Here is a 12,992-nt window from a genome sequence, read left to right as displayed (position 1 = left end):
AGGATAAGGAGGAGTCTTTTACAGGTGGAAATTTGCAACCGATCATCAACAGTACACACCACTTGTAGGGACACCTCAACAACAAAAAAGTATGCGGGGCAGTCAATGTCCTGAATGTTTGGCATACTGCTGCTAAGAAAGCTCAACATTTTCTGAAAAGGATATGGACATTTTCCCAAAAAATTCTACACTGTTAATCATGAGAGGACCCTTCGATAGCTCAGTTGGTAGAGCGGAGGACTGTAGGTTACATGTGTTGATATCCTTAGGTCGCTGGTTCAACTCCGGCTCGAAGGAGGAGTGTTTTACAGGTGGAAATTTGCAACCGATCATCAACAGTACACACCACTTGTGAGGAGATCTCAACGACCACAAAGTAGGCGGGGCAGTCAATGTCCTGAATGTTTGGCATACTGCTGATAAGAAAGCTCAACATTTTCTGAACAGGATAAGGAGGAGTCTTTTACAGGTGGAAAATTGCAACCGATCATCAACAGTACACACCACTTGTGAGGAGATCTCAACGACCACAAAGTAGGCGGGGCAGTCAATGTCCTGAATGTTTGGCATACTGCTGATAAGAAAGCTCAACATTTTCTGAACAGGATATGGACATTTTTAAGAACAATTCTACACTGTTAATTATGAAAGGACCCTTCGATAGCTCAGTTGGTAGAGCGGAGGACTGTAGGCTACATATGTTGATATCCTTAGGTCGCTGTTTCAACTCCGGCTCGAAAGAGGAGTCTTTTACAGGTGGAAATTTGCAACCGATCATCAACAGTACACACCACTTGTAGGGACACCTCAACAACAAAAAAGTATGCGGGGCAGTCAATGTCCTGAATGTTTGGCATACTGCTGCTAAGAAAGCTCAACATTTTCTGAACAGGATATGGACATTTTCCCAAAAACTTCTACACCGTTACTTATGAAAGGACCCTACACTGAATTCTACACTGTTAATCATGAAAGGACCCTTCGATAGCTCAGTTGGTATAGCGGAGGACTGTAGGTTACATATGTTGATATCCTTTGGTCTCTGTTTCAACTCCGGCTCGAAGGAGGAGTCTTTTACAGGTGGAAATTTGCAACCGATCATCAACAGTTCACACCTCTTATCAGGAGACCTCAACAACAAAAAAGTATGCGGGGCAGCCAATGTCCTGAATGTTTGGCATACTGCTGCTAAGAAAGCTCAACATTTTCTGAACAGGATATGGACATTTTCCCAAAAAATTCTACACTGTTAATCATGACAGGACCCTTCGATAGCTCAGTTGGTAGAGCGGAGGACTGTAGGCTACATATGTTGATATCCTTAGGTCGCTGGTTCAACTCCGGCTCGAAGGAGGAGTCTTTTACAGGTGGAAATTTGCAACCGATCATCAACAGTACACACCACTTGTGAGGAGATCTCAACGACCAAAAAGTAGGCGTGGCAGTCAATGTCCTGAATGTTTGCCATTCTGCTGCTAAGGAAGCTCAACATTTTCTGAACAGGATATGGACATTTTCCCAAAAACTTCTACACCGTTACTTATGAAAGGACCCTTCGATAGCTCAGTTGGTAGAGCGGAGGACTGTAGGTTACATATGTTGATATCCTTTGGTCTCTGTTTCAACTCCGGCTCGAAGGAGGAGTCTTTTACAGGTGGAAATTTGCAACCGATCATCAACAGTTCACACTTCTTATCAGGAGACCTCAACAACAAAAAAGTAGGCGGGCAGTCAATGTCCTGAATGTTTGCCATTCTGCTGCTAAGAAAGCTTGACATTTTCTGAACAGGATATGGACATTTTCCAAAAAAATTCTACACTGTTGATCATGAAAAGACCCTTCGATAGCTCAGTTGGTAGAGCGGAGGACTGTAGGCTACATATGTTGATATCCTTAGGTCGCTGGTTCAACTCCGGCTCGAAGGAGGAGTCTTTTACAGGTGGAAATTTGCAACCGATCATCAACAGTACACACCACTTGTGAGGAGATCTCAACGACCAAAAAGTAGGCGTGGCAGTCAATGTCCTGAATGTTTGCCATTCTGCTGCTAAGAAAGCTCAACATTTTCTGAACAGGATATGGACATTTTCCCAAAAACTTCTACACCGTTACTTATGAAAGGACCCTTCGATAGCTCAGTTGGTATAGCGGAGGACTGTAGGTTACATATGTTGATATCCTTTGGTCTCTGTTTCAACTCCGGCTCGAAGGAGGAGTCTTTTACAGGTGGAAATTTGCAACCGATCATCAACAGTTCACACCTCTTATCAGGAGACCTCAACAACAAAAAAGTAGGCGGGCAGTCAATGTCCTGAATGTTTGCCATTCTGCTGCTAAGAAAGCTTGACATTTTCTGAACAGGATATGGACATTTTCCAAAAAAATTCTACACTGTTAATCATGAAAAGACCCTTCGATAGCTCAGTTGGTAGAGCGGAGGACTGTAGGCTACATATGTTGATATCCTTAGGTCGCTGTTTCAACTCCGGCTCGAAAGAGGAGTCTTTTACATGTGGAAATTTGCAACCGATCATCAACAGTTCACACCTCTTATCAGGAGACCTCAACAACAAAAAAGTATGCGGGGCAGTCAATGTCCTGAATGTTTGGCATACTGCTGCTAAGAAAGCTCAACATTTTCTGAACAGGATAAGGAGGAGTCTTTTACAGGTGGAAATTTGCAACCGATCATCAACAGTACACACCACTTGTAGGGACACCTCAACAACAAAAAAGTATGCGGGGCAGCCAATGTCCTGAATGTTTGGCATACTGCTGCTAAGAAAGCTCAACATTTTCTGAACAGGATATGGACATTTTCCCAAAAAATTCTACACTGTTAATCATGACAGGACCCTTCGATAGCTCAGTTGGTAGAGCGGAGGACTGTAGGCTACATATGTTGATATCCTTAGGTCGCTGGTTCAACTCCGGCTCGAAGGAGGAGTCTTTTACAGGTGGAAATTTGCAACCGATCATCAACAGTACACACCACTTGTGAGGAGATCTCAACGACCAAAAAGTAGGCGTGGCAGTCAATGTCCTGAATGTTTGCCATTCTGCTGCTAAGGAAGCTCAACATTTTCTGAACAGGATATGGACATTTTCCCAAAAACTTCTACACCGTTACTTATGAAAGGACCCTTCGATAGCTCAGTTGGTAGAGCGGAGGACTGTAGGTTACATATGTTGATATCCTTTGGTCTCTGTTTCAACTCCGGCTCGAAGGAGGAGTCTTTTACAGGTGGAAATTTGCAACCGATCATCAACAGTTCACACCTCTTATCAGGAGACCTCAACAACAAAAAAGTAGGCGGGCAGTCAATGTCCTGAATGTTTGCCATTCTGCTGCTAAGAAAGCTTGACATTTTCTGAACAGGATATGGACATTTTCCAAAAAAATTCTACACTGTTAATCATGAAAAGACCCTTCGATAGCTCAGTTGGTAGAGCGGAGGACTGTAGGCTACATATGTTGATATCCTTAGGTCGCTGGTTCAACTCCGGCTCGAAGGAGGAGTCTTTTACAGGTGGAAATTTGCAACCGATCATCAACAGTACACACCACTTGTGAGGAGATCTCAACGACCAAAAAGTAGGCGTGGCAGTCAATGTCCTGAATGTTTGCCATTCTGCTGCTAAGAAAGCTCAACATTTTCTGAACAGGATATGGACATTTTCCCAAAAACTTCTACACCGTTACTTATGAAAGGACCCTTCGATAGCTCAGTTGGTATAGCGGAGGACTGTAGGTTACATATGTTGATATCCTTTGGTCTCTGTTTCAACTCCGGCTCGAAGGAGGAGTCTTTTACAGGTGGAAATTTGCAACCGATCATCAACAGTTCACACCTCTTATCAGGAGACCTCAACAACAAAAAAGTAGGCGGGCAGTCAATGTCCCTAATGTTTGCCATTCTGCTGCTAAGAAAGCTTGACATTTTCTGAACAGGATAAGGAGGAGTCTTTTACAGGTGGAAATTTGCAACCGATCATCAACAGTACACACCACTTGTAGGGACACCTCAACAACAAAAAAAGTATGCGGGGCAGTCAATGTCCTGAATGTTTGGCATACTGCTGCTAAGAAAGCTCAACATTTTCTGAACAGGATATGGACATTTTCCCAAAAAATTCTACACTGTTAATTATGAAAGGACCCTTCGATAGCTCAGTTGGTAGAGCGGAGGACTGTAGGCTACATATGTTGATATCCTTAGGTCGCTGGTTCAACTCCGGCTCGAAGGAGGAGTCTTTTACAGGTGGAAATTTGCAACCGATCATCAACAGTACACACCACTTGTGAGGAGATCTCAACGACCACAAAGTAGGCGGGGCAGTCAATGTCCTGAATGTTTGGCATACCATACTGCTGATAAGAAAGCTCAACATTTTCTGAACAGGATATGGACATTTTTAAGAACAATTCTACACTGTTAATTATGAAAGGACCCTTCGATAGCTCAGTTGGTAGAGCGGAGGACTGTAGGTTATATATGTTGATATCCTTAGGTCGCTGGTTGAACTCCGGCTCGAAGGAGGCATCTTTAAAGGTGGAAATTTTCATCAACAGTACACACCACTTGTAGGTGTGTACTGTTGCTGATCGGTTGCAAATTTCCACCTGTACACACCACTTGTCAGGAGATCTCAACGACCAAAAAGTAGGCGGGGCAGTCAATGTCCTGAATGTTTGCCATTCTGCTGCTAAGAAAGCTCAACATTTTCTGAACAGGATAAGGAGGAGTCTTTTACAGGTGGAAATTTGCAACCGATCATCAACAGTACACACCACTTGTAGGGACACCTCAACAACAAAAAAGTATGCGGGGCAGTCAATGTCCTGAATGTTTGGCATACTGCTGCTAAGAAAGCTCAACATTTTCTGAACAGGATAAGGAGGAGTCTTTTACAGGTGGAAATTTGCAACCGATCATCAACAGTACACACCACTTGTAGGGACACCTCAACAACAAAAAAGTATGCGGGGCAGTCAATGTCCTGAATGTTTGGCATACTGCTGCTAAGAAAGCTCAACATTTTCTGAACAGGATATGGACATTTTTAAGAACAATTCTACACTGTTAAGCATGATTGGATCCTGCGATAGCTCAGTTGGTGGAGTGGAGGACTGTAGGTTACATATGTTGATATCCTTAGGTCGCTGGTTCAACTCCGGCTCGAAGGAGGGGTCTTTAAAGGTGGAAATTTTCATCAACAGTACACACCACTTGTAGGTGTGTACTGTTGCTGGTCGGTTGCAAATTTCCACCTGTACACACCACTTGTCAGGAGATCTCAACGACCAAAAAGTAGGCGGGGCAGTCAATGTCCTGAATGTTTGCCATTCTGCTGCTAAGAAAGCTCAACATTTTCTGAACAGGATATGGACATTTTCCCAAAAAATTCTACACTGTTAATCATGACAGGACCCTTCGATAGCTCAGTTGGTAGAGCGGAGGACTGTAGGCTACATATGTTGATATCCTTAGGTCGCTGGTTCAACTCCGGCTCGAAGGAGGAGTCTTTTACAGGTGGAAATTTGCAACCGATCATCAACAGTACACACCACTTGTGAGGAGATCTCAACGACCAAAAAGTAGGCGGGGCAGTCAATGTCCTGAATGTTTGCCATTCTGCTGCTAACAAAGCTTGACATTTTCTGAACAGGATATGGACATTTTCCAAAAAAATTCTACACTGTTAATCATGAAAAGGCCCTTCGATAGCTCAGTTGGTAGATCGGAGTACTGTAGGCTACATATGTTGATATCCTTAGGTCGCTGGTTCAACTCGGGCTCGCAGGAGGAGTCTTTCACAGGTGGAAATTTGCAACCGATCATTAACAGTTCACACCTCTTATCAGGAGACCTCAACAACAAAAAGTAGGCGGGGCAGTCAATGTCCTGAATGTTTGCCATTCTGCTGCTAAGAAAGCTCAACATTTTCTGAACAGGATATGGACATTTTCCCAAAAACTTCTACACCGTTACTTATGAAAGGACCCTTCGATAGCTCAGTTGGTAGAGCGGAGTACTGTAGGTTACATATGTTGATATCCTTAGGTCGCTGTTTCAACTCCGGCTCGAAGGAGGAGTCTTTTCCAGGTGGAAATTTGCAACCGATCATCAACAGTACACACCCCTTGTAGGGACACCTCAACAACAAAAAAGTATGCGGGGCAGTCAATGTCCTGAATGTTTGCCATTCTGCTGCTAAGAAAGCTTGACATTTTCTGAACAGGATATGGACATTTTCCAAAAAAATTCTACACTGTTAATCATGAAAAGACCCTTCGATAGCTCAGTTGGTAGAGCGGAGGACTGTAGGCTACATATGTTGATATCCTTAGGTCGCTGGTTCAACTCCGGCTCGAAGGAGGAGTCTTTTACAGGTGGAAATTTGCAACCGATCATCAACAGTACACACCACTTGTGAGGAGATCTCAACGACCACAAAGTAGGCGGGGCAGTCAATGTCCTGAATGTTTGGCATACTGCTGCTAAGAAAGCTCAACGTTTTCTGAACAGGATAAGGAGGAGTCTTTTACAGGTGGATATTTGCAACCGATCATCAACAGTACACACCACTTGTAGGGACACCTCAACAACAAAAAAGTATGCGGGGCAGTCAATGTCCTGAATGTTTGGCATACTGCTGCTAAGAAAGCTCAACATTTTCTGAACAGGATATGGACATTTTTAAGAACAATTCTACACTGTTAAGCATGATTGGATCCTGCGATAGCTCAGTTGGTAGAGCGGAGGACTGTAGGTTACATATGTTGATATCCTTAGGTCGCTGTTTCAACTCCGGCTCGAAGGAGGAGTCTTTTACAGGTGGAAATTTGCAACAGATCATCAACAGCACACACCACTTGTAGGGACACCTCAACAACAAAAAAGTATGCGGGGCAGTCAATGTCCTGAATGTTTGGCATACTGCTGCTAAGAAAGCTTGACATTTTCTGAACAGGATATGGACATTTTCCCAAAAACTTCTACACCGTTACTTATGAAAGGACCCTTCGATAGCTCAGTTGGTAGAGCGGAGGACTGTAGGTTACATATGTTGATATCCTTAGGTCGCTGTTTCAACTCCGGCTCGAAGGAGGAGTCTTTTACAGGTGGAAATTTGCAACAGATCATCAACAGCACACACCACTTGTAGGGACACCTCAACAACAAAAAAGTATGCGGGGCAGTCAATGTCCTGAATGTTTGGCATACTGCTGCTAAGAAAGCTCAACATTTTCTGAACAGGATATGGACATTTTCCCAAAAAATTCTACACTGTTAATCATGACAGGACCCTTCGATAGCTCAGTTGGTAGAGCGGAGGACTGTAGGCTACATATGTTGATATCCTTAGGTCGCTGTTTCAACTCCGGCTCGAAGGAGGAGTCTTTTACAGGTGGAAATTTGCAACAGATCATCAACAGCACACACCACTTGTAGGGACACCTCAACAACAAAAAAGTATGCGGGGCAGTCAATGTCCTGAATGTTTGGCATACTGCTGCTAAGAAAGCTTGACATTTTCTGAACAGGATATGGACATTTTCCCAAAAACTTCTACACCGTTACTTATGAAAGGACCCTTCGATAGCTCAGTTGGTAGAGCGGAGGACTGTAGGTTACATATGTTGATATCCTTAGGTCGCTGTTTCAACTCCGGCTCGAAGGAGGAGTCTTTTACAGGTGGAAATTTGCAACAGATCATCAACAGCACACACCACTTGTAGGGACACCTCAACAACAAAAAAGTATGCGGGGCAGTCAATGTCCTGAATGTTTGGCATACTGCTGCTAAGAAAGCTCAACATTTTCTGAACAGGATATGGACATTTTCCCAAAAAATTCTACACTGTTAATCATGACAGGACCCTTCGATAGCTCAGTTGGTAGAGCGGAGGACTGTAGGCTACATATGTTGATATCCTTAGGTCGCTGTTTCAACTCCGGCTCGAAGGAGGCGTCTTTAAAGGTGGAAATTTTCATCAACAGTACACACCACTTGTAGGTGAGTACTGTTGCTGATCGGTTGCAAATTTCCACCTGTACACACCACTTGTCAGGAGATCTCAACGACCAAAAAGTAGGCGGGGCAGTCAATGTCCTGAATGTTTGCCATTCTGCTGCTAAGAAAGCTCAACATTTTCTGAACAGGATAAGGAGGAGTCTTTTACAGGTGGAAATTTGCAACCGATCATCAACAGTACACACCACTTGTAGGGACACCTCAACAACAAAAAAGTATGCAGGGCAGTCAATGTCCTGAATGTTTGCCATTCTGCTGCTAAGAAAGCTTGACATTTTCTGAACAGGATATGGACATTTTCCAAAATATTCTACACTGTTAATCATGAAAATACCCTTCGATAGCTCAGTTGGTAGAGCGGAGGACTGTAGGCTACATATGTTGATATCCTTAGGTCGCTGGTTCAACTCCGGCTCGAAGGAGGAGTCTTTTACAGGTGGAAATTTGCAACCGATCATCAACAGTACACACCACTTGTGAGGAGATCTCAACGACCACAAAGTAGGCGGGGCAGTCAATGTCCTGAATGTTTGGCATACTGCTGCTAAGAAAGCTCAACGTTTTCTGAACAGGATAAGGAGGAGTCTTTTACAGGTGGAAATTTGCAACCGATCATCAACAGTACACACCACTTGTAGGGACACCTCAACAACAAAAAAGTATGCGGGGCAGTCAATGTCCTGAATGTTTGGCATACTGCTGCTAAGAAAGCTCAACATTTTCTGAACAGGATATGGACATTTTTAAGAACAATTCTACACTGTTAAGCATGATTGGATCCTGCGATAGCTCAGTTGGTGGAGTGGAGGACTGTAGGTTACATATGTTGATATCCTTAGGTCGCTGGTTCAACTCCGGCTCGAAGGAGGGGTCTTTAAAGGTGGAAATTTTCATCAACAGTACACACCACTTGTAGGTGCTAAGAAAGCTCAACATTTTCTGAACAGGATATGGACATTTTCCCAAAAAATTCTACACTGTTAATCATGACAGGACCCTTCGATAGCTCAGTTGGTAGAGCGGAGGACTGTAGGCTACATATGTTGATATCCTTAGGTCGCTGGTTCAACTCCAGCTCGAAGGAGGAGTCTTTTACAGGTGGAAATTTGCAACCGATCATCAACAGTACACACCACTTGTGAGGAGATCTCAACGACCAAAAAGTAGGCGGGGCAGTCAATGTCCTGAATGTTTGCCATTCTGCTGCTAACAAAGCTTGACATTTTCTGAACAGGATATGGACATTTTCCAAAAAAATTCTACACTGTTAATCATGAAAAGGCCCTTCGATAGCTCAGTTGGTAGATCGGAGTACTGTAGGCTACATATGTTGATATCCTTAGGTCGCTGGTTCAACTCCGGCTCGCAGGAGGAGTCTTTCACAGGTGGAAATTTGCAACCGATCATCAACAGTTCACACCTCTTATCAGGAGACCCCAACAACAAAAAGTAGGCGGGGCAGTCAATGTCCTGAATGTTTGCCATTCTGCTGCTAAGAAAGCTCAACATTTTCTGAACAGGATATGGACATTTTCCCAAAAACTTCTACACCGTTACTTATGAAAGGACCCTTCGATAGCTCAGTTGTTAGAGCGGAGGACTGTAGGCTACATATGTTGATATCCTTAGGTCGCTGGTTCAACTCCGGCTCGATAGAGGAGTCTTTTACAGGTGGAAATTTGCAACCGATCATCAACAGTTCACACCTCTTATCAGGAGACCTCAACAACAAAAAAGTAGGCGGGCAGTCAATGTCCTGAATGTTTGCCATTCTGCTGCTAATAAAGCTTGACATTTTCTGAACAGGATATGGACATTTTCCAAAAAAATTCTACACTGTTAATCATGAAAAGACCCTTCGATAGCTCAGTTGGTAGAGCGGAGGACTGTAGGCTACATATGTTGATATCCTTAGGTCGCTGGTTCAACTCCGGCTCGAAGGAGGAGTCTTTTACAGGTGGAAATTTGCAACCGATCATCAACAGTACACACCACTTGTGAAGAGATCTCAACGACCAAAAAGTAGGCGGGACAGTCAATGTCCTGAATGTTTGCCATTCTGCTGCTAAGAAAGCTCAACATATTCTGAACAGGATATGGACATTTTCCCAAAAATTTCTACACCTTTGATCATGAAAGGACCCTTCGACAGCGGTGCCGGGAGAGTGGAAGACTGTCTACTCGCGTCTAATCACGTCTCCGTATCTCCTGCTTCTAACGCTCAATCAGTAAGCTCTATCTCAACAAATCGGCGCGCCGTCGAATCACGTCGCTCCGTCTCAGCGATTCGAAAGCAAATCAGGGTGTCCGTTCTCCCCGCTTGTGACGTCGCCCGAAAGGTGACGCTTTCAGTTCAGCCAATGGGCATCTTCAGCGATCGGCGCATCCACCGGTGCCCTCCCCCCACCTTCCGCCGCTATACTTTTTATTTTCACACCTTCTGAACTCCGACACTGTGAAGATCTACACCGGAAAGGTAAGATGTCACCAATGCCATTTCACTTAGTCCGACGGCTTTTAACCTTATTTATTACACCGTTTATAACATTCTAACTTTACGCCATTCATTCATTCGCTGTTGATGTCGCTAAAGTAATTTCACTTAGTCAGACTGCTAACTTGTTAGCTTATTTATTAAACAACAAAGGGCTATGACACTGGGTTTAACATTGGCGTTTGTAAATGCACCGTTCAAACTTGCCGCTTTTCATACCCCGCTGTACGCTATTATATCTGTATGAGCGGCACATATGGCGCTTGTCATACCGCTGTACATTATTATAATCTTTATGAGAGTAGTGTATAACATCATTATAATGTAACACAAGGTTAAACTTTGCATGTCGATCAAGTAATAATAACATTGTATAAACATGTATGTATCCAAACTGTAATACAAGCAGTAATGGAATACTACTATATTATACAATGAGCTGAAATGTGTTACAATTTGCTGTTAAGTATGCTGATTCTTTAGTTTTTCTTTCACATGTATATAGGGGAGAGCGGGGTAATGTGAGACACTTTTTACATTTGCTCCCCTTTAGGCGAGCTAGAATGATATATCAGTAAAATTTACACATTTCCCATTAACTCAGGATGTTTCCTAGCAATGGACATGATCAGAATGTCTTCAGGACATAGGGCAGTGAAAATATGATTTTTTTTTAATAAGTGGTCTTGTGTCTCACTTTACCCCAGCGTAGGGCTAAAGTGAGACATAAGACAGGGACAGGGATATTGTTTTTCTCTGCGTATTCAAATGCCAGTTCACGGCACTTAACTGGAGGAAGGCTGGTAATGTGAGACATAACCTGATGTCTCACATTACCCCGCTCTCCCCTACTTGTATAAACTGAAGGTGTCTATTCTTGTCAGATGGCTTCCAAAGACAAAAAGCACAGAGCTATGGGTGATGAGGAGTGGATGTCCCGGCTGCGTAGGTTTGCTGCTGTCGGGGTCTGGCCTGCTGATGCAGGAAACCGGCCGGCGCCACGCCAGAAAAAGTGGCACGATCTGTTTCTGAAGGTAAACTTGGAGGAAGTGATATGTGTACAATCATTGCACTTAAAACAAAGTAATAATAATACAATTCAATATCATTATTACAGATTGAGAAATGCCCAATGCAGCTCAGGGGTCAAAGGTCGCTGTTTGGAGGGACACAGACATCTAACTGTGGTTTCCATATAAAGAAGGTATCAGAGGTCATACATAATATTACGCTGTCTTGGTGTTGTATTACATATTATTGAATTTCATTTTCATTTCCTGGAACCTGTAGCCATCAGTCTCTGTGTCCTCTTCGGTGACACCACAACCAGGACCCTCGTCTGGATCCCCCTCCATCACACCTGGGCAACCACCACGCAAGCCCACTTTGACTTTGGCCTCAGTAAGTATTGAGGGTATTTATATTTTATATACATATAATATATATATTATATGTATTTATATTTTGCATATGTTTACATTTTAAACGGCTACACATAAGGTTACTCTTTCTTTTCGTCAGTTCACAAAACCACGGTTCGGTGGATCGCATGGTGCCCATGCACAGCCAAACTTGGCTTCGGCTGGGCAGCGTGGAATCAAGGTAATATAAGGACAACATCTTAGTAAACATAGTGTCATTTTATTTTGTTACAGATATGAAGAAATGGTCTGGTCTTCTAATATCCGTGTTGTTAAAACTAGGGCTGCCACTAACGACTATTTTTCTATCGATTAATCTGACGACTATTTTATCGATTAGTCGATTAATCTAAACGACTAATTTTCCTCGGAAAAAATCAATAGGCCATTTCATTTCAGTTAACTTTATTTTGACAACAACAAACTGTATGTCATCATATAATGCAGCACAAAACAAAAAGTAAACAGGCTCAAATATCAAAGTGCAAAACTGTAGGTTTAAACTAGCAACTCCAACGTGATAAAAATAAATAAATAAGAGGGCTTATAAGTTAAGTCAGCAGTGCAACTCAAAAAGATATCAAAGTTTAACCCCTTATCAAAATAAAAAAGTTACGTCTGCATACTAAACAAAGTGCAACATGTTTAAAGTATAATAAAGAATGGTGTCCAGCTCAAAATCCGACTCTAACGTCAGTTAGACATGTGTGTTATAATGTAGGAATGTCAGCATGTCCACATGCTCTGGACTCAGGCTAGCTCTTTTCTTGGAAACTATGTTTCCAGCTGCGGAGAAGAGACGCTCGGAAGGTGTTGATGTGGCAGGTACACACAAATAAGTCTTTGCCAGAACAGCCAGAGAGGGAAACCTTGCCTCATTTGCTTTCCACCACTGCAGAGGATCTGTACTTTTAGGCGGAGGCTGTTCCCCAAAAAACTTGAGGCGGGCCGCACACCGAGCCTCCGGCGCTGCGGAGGGGAGAGCGCCCGGGGAGCAGTCGCCCCGGGCGCTCTCCCCTCCGCAGTGCCGGGGCGA

The 12,992-nt window shown here is 43.3% G+C and overlaps 22 non-coding genes across 22 annotated transcripts; all 22 read left to right on the top strand.

The window, feature by feature from the left end:
- The first annotated feature begins 209 nt into the window (after positions 1-209).
- Positions 210-297, top strand: trnay-gua (transfer RNA tyrosine (anticodon GUA)). The gene is given in 2 exon segments: positions 210-246; positions 262-297. It is a non-coding gene; the product is annotated as a tRNA-Tyr (tRNA).
- A 357-nt stretch (positions 298-654) lies between these two features.
- On the top strand, positions 655-742 carry trnay-gua (transfer RNA tyrosine (anticodon GUA)). The gene is given in 2 exon segments: positions 655-691; positions 707-742. It is a non-coding gene; the product is annotated as a tRNA-Tyr (tRNA).
- A 523-nt stretch (positions 743-1,265) lies between these two features.
- trnay-gua (transfer RNA tyrosine (anticodon GUA)) lies at positions 1,266-1,353 on the top strand. The gene is given in 2 exon segments: positions 1,266-1,302; positions 1,318-1,353. It is a non-coding gene; the product is annotated as a tRNA-Tyr (tRNA).
- A 485-nt stretch (positions 1,354-1,838) lies between these two features.
- trnay-gua (transfer RNA tyrosine (anticodon GUA)) lies at positions 1,839-1,926 on the top strand. The gene is given in 2 exon segments: positions 1,839-1,875; positions 1,891-1,926. It is a non-coding gene; the product is annotated as a tRNA-Tyr (tRNA).
- Positions 1,927-2,411: 485 nt separating this feature from the next.
- trnay-gua (transfer RNA tyrosine (anticodon GUA)) lies at positions 2,412-2,499 on the top strand. Its single transcript is given in 2 exon segments — positions 2,412-2,448; positions 2,464-2,499. It is a non-coding gene; the product is annotated as a tRNA-Tyr (tRNA).
- A 357-nt stretch (positions 2,500-2,856) lies between these two features.
- On the top strand, positions 2,857-2,944 carry trnay-gua (transfer RNA tyrosine (anticodon GUA)). Its single transcript is given in 2 exon segments — positions 2,857-2,893; positions 2,909-2,944. It is a non-coding gene; the product is annotated as a tRNA-Tyr (tRNA).
- A 485-nt stretch (positions 2,945-3,429) lies between these two features.
- Positions 3,430-3,517, top strand: trnay-gua (transfer RNA tyrosine (anticodon GUA)). Its single transcript is given in 2 exon segments — positions 3,430-3,466; positions 3,482-3,517. It is a non-coding gene; the product is annotated as a tRNA-Tyr (tRNA).
- Positions 3,518-4,161: 644 nt separating this feature from the next.
- trnay-gua (transfer RNA tyrosine (anticodon GUA)) lies at positions 4,162-4,249 on the top strand. Its single transcript is given in 2 exon segments — positions 4,162-4,198; positions 4,214-4,249. It is a non-coding gene; the product is annotated as a tRNA-Tyr (tRNA).
- Positions 4,250-4,453: 204 nt separating this feature from the next.
- trnay-gua (transfer RNA tyrosine (anticodon GUA)) lies at positions 4,454-4,541 on the top strand. The gene is given in 2 exon segments: positions 4,454-4,490; positions 4,506-4,541. It is a non-coding gene; the product is annotated as a tRNA-Tyr (tRNA).
- A 560-nt stretch (positions 4,542-5,101) lies between these two features.
- trnay-gua (transfer RNA tyrosine (anticodon GUA)) lies at positions 5,102-5,189 on the top strand. Its single transcript is given in 2 exon segments — positions 5,102-5,138; positions 5,154-5,189. It is a non-coding gene; the product is annotated as a tRNA-Tyr (tRNA).
- A 244-nt stretch (positions 5,190-5,433) lies between these two features.
- On the top strand, positions 5,434-5,521 carry trnay-gua (transfer RNA tyrosine (anticodon GUA)). Its single transcript is given in 2 exon segments — positions 5,434-5,470; positions 5,486-5,521. It is a non-coding gene; the product is annotated as a tRNA-Tyr (tRNA).
- A 772-nt stretch (positions 5,522-6,293) lies between these two features.
- trnay-gua (transfer RNA tyrosine (anticodon GUA)) lies at positions 6,294-6,381 on the top strand. Its single transcript is given in 2 exon segments — positions 6,294-6,330; positions 6,346-6,381. It is a non-coding gene; the product is annotated as a tRNA-Tyr (tRNA).
- Positions 6,382-6,738: 357 nt separating this feature from the next.
- On the top strand, positions 6,739-6,826 carry trnay-gua (transfer RNA tyrosine (anticodon GUA)). Its single transcript is given in 2 exon segments — positions 6,739-6,775; positions 6,791-6,826. It is a non-coding gene; the product is annotated as a tRNA-Tyr (tRNA).
- Positions 6,827-7,025: 199 nt separating this feature from the next.
- On the top strand, positions 7,026-7,113 carry trnay-gua (transfer RNA tyrosine (anticodon GUA)). The gene is given in 2 exon segments: positions 7,026-7,062; positions 7,078-7,113. It is a non-coding gene; the product is annotated as a tRNA-Tyr (tRNA).
- Positions 7,114-7,312: 199 nt separating this feature from the next.
- Positions 7,313-7,400, top strand: trnay-gua (transfer RNA tyrosine (anticodon GUA)). The gene is given in 2 exon segments: positions 7,313-7,349; positions 7,365-7,400. It is a non-coding gene; the product is annotated as a tRNA-Tyr (tRNA).
- A 199-nt stretch (positions 7,401-7,599) lies between these two features.
- Positions 7,600-7,687, top strand: trnay-gua (transfer RNA tyrosine (anticodon GUA)). The gene is given in 2 exon segments: positions 7,600-7,636; positions 7,652-7,687. It is a non-coding gene; the product is annotated as a tRNA-Tyr (tRNA).
- A 199-nt stretch (positions 7,688-7,886) lies between these two features.
- trnay-gua (transfer RNA tyrosine (anticodon GUA)) lies at positions 7,887-7,974 on the top strand. The gene is given in 2 exon segments: positions 7,887-7,923; positions 7,939-7,974. It is a non-coding gene; the product is annotated as a tRNA-Tyr (tRNA).
- A 401-nt stretch (positions 7,975-8,375) lies between these two features.
- On the top strand, positions 8,376-8,463 carry trnay-gua (transfer RNA tyrosine (anticodon GUA)). The gene is given in 2 exon segments: positions 8,376-8,412; positions 8,428-8,463. It is a non-coding gene; the product is annotated as a tRNA-Tyr (tRNA).
- Positions 8,464-8,820: 357 nt separating this feature from the next.
- On the top strand, positions 8,821-8,908 carry trnay-gua (transfer RNA tyrosine (anticodon GUA)). The gene is given in 2 exon segments: positions 8,821-8,857; positions 8,873-8,908. It is a non-coding gene; the product is annotated as a tRNA-Tyr (tRNA).
- Positions 8,909-9,037: 129 nt separating this feature from the next.
- On the top strand, positions 9,038-9,125 carry trnay-gua (transfer RNA tyrosine (anticodon GUA)). Its single transcript is given in 2 exon segments — positions 9,038-9,074; positions 9,090-9,125. It is a non-coding gene; the product is annotated as a tRNA-Tyr (tRNA).
- Positions 9,126-9,610: 485 nt separating this feature from the next.
- trnay-gua (transfer RNA tyrosine (anticodon GUA)) lies at positions 9,611-9,698 on the top strand. The gene is given in 2 exon segments: positions 9,611-9,647; positions 9,663-9,698. It is a non-coding gene; the product is annotated as a tRNA-Tyr (tRNA).
- Positions 9,699-9,896: 198 nt separating this feature from the next.
- trnay-gua (transfer RNA tyrosine (anticodon GUA)) lies at positions 9,897-9,984 on the top strand. Its single transcript is given in 2 exon segments — positions 9,897-9,933; positions 9,949-9,984. It is a non-coding gene; the product is annotated as a tRNA-Tyr (tRNA).
- The last annotated feature ends 3,008 nt before the right edge of the window (positions 9,985-12,992 follow it).

This window comes from Pleuronectes platessa, chromosome 8 (genome assembly GCF_947347685.1).
Source record: "Pleuronectes platessa chromosome 8, fPlePla1.1, whole genome shotgun sequence".
Taxonomy (NCBI): domain Eukaryota; kingdom Metazoa; phylum Chordata; class Actinopteri; order Pleuronectiformes; family Pleuronectidae; genus Pleuronectes; species Pleuronectes platessa.
This window is presented reverse-complemented; position numbering and strand designations above follow the sequence as displayed.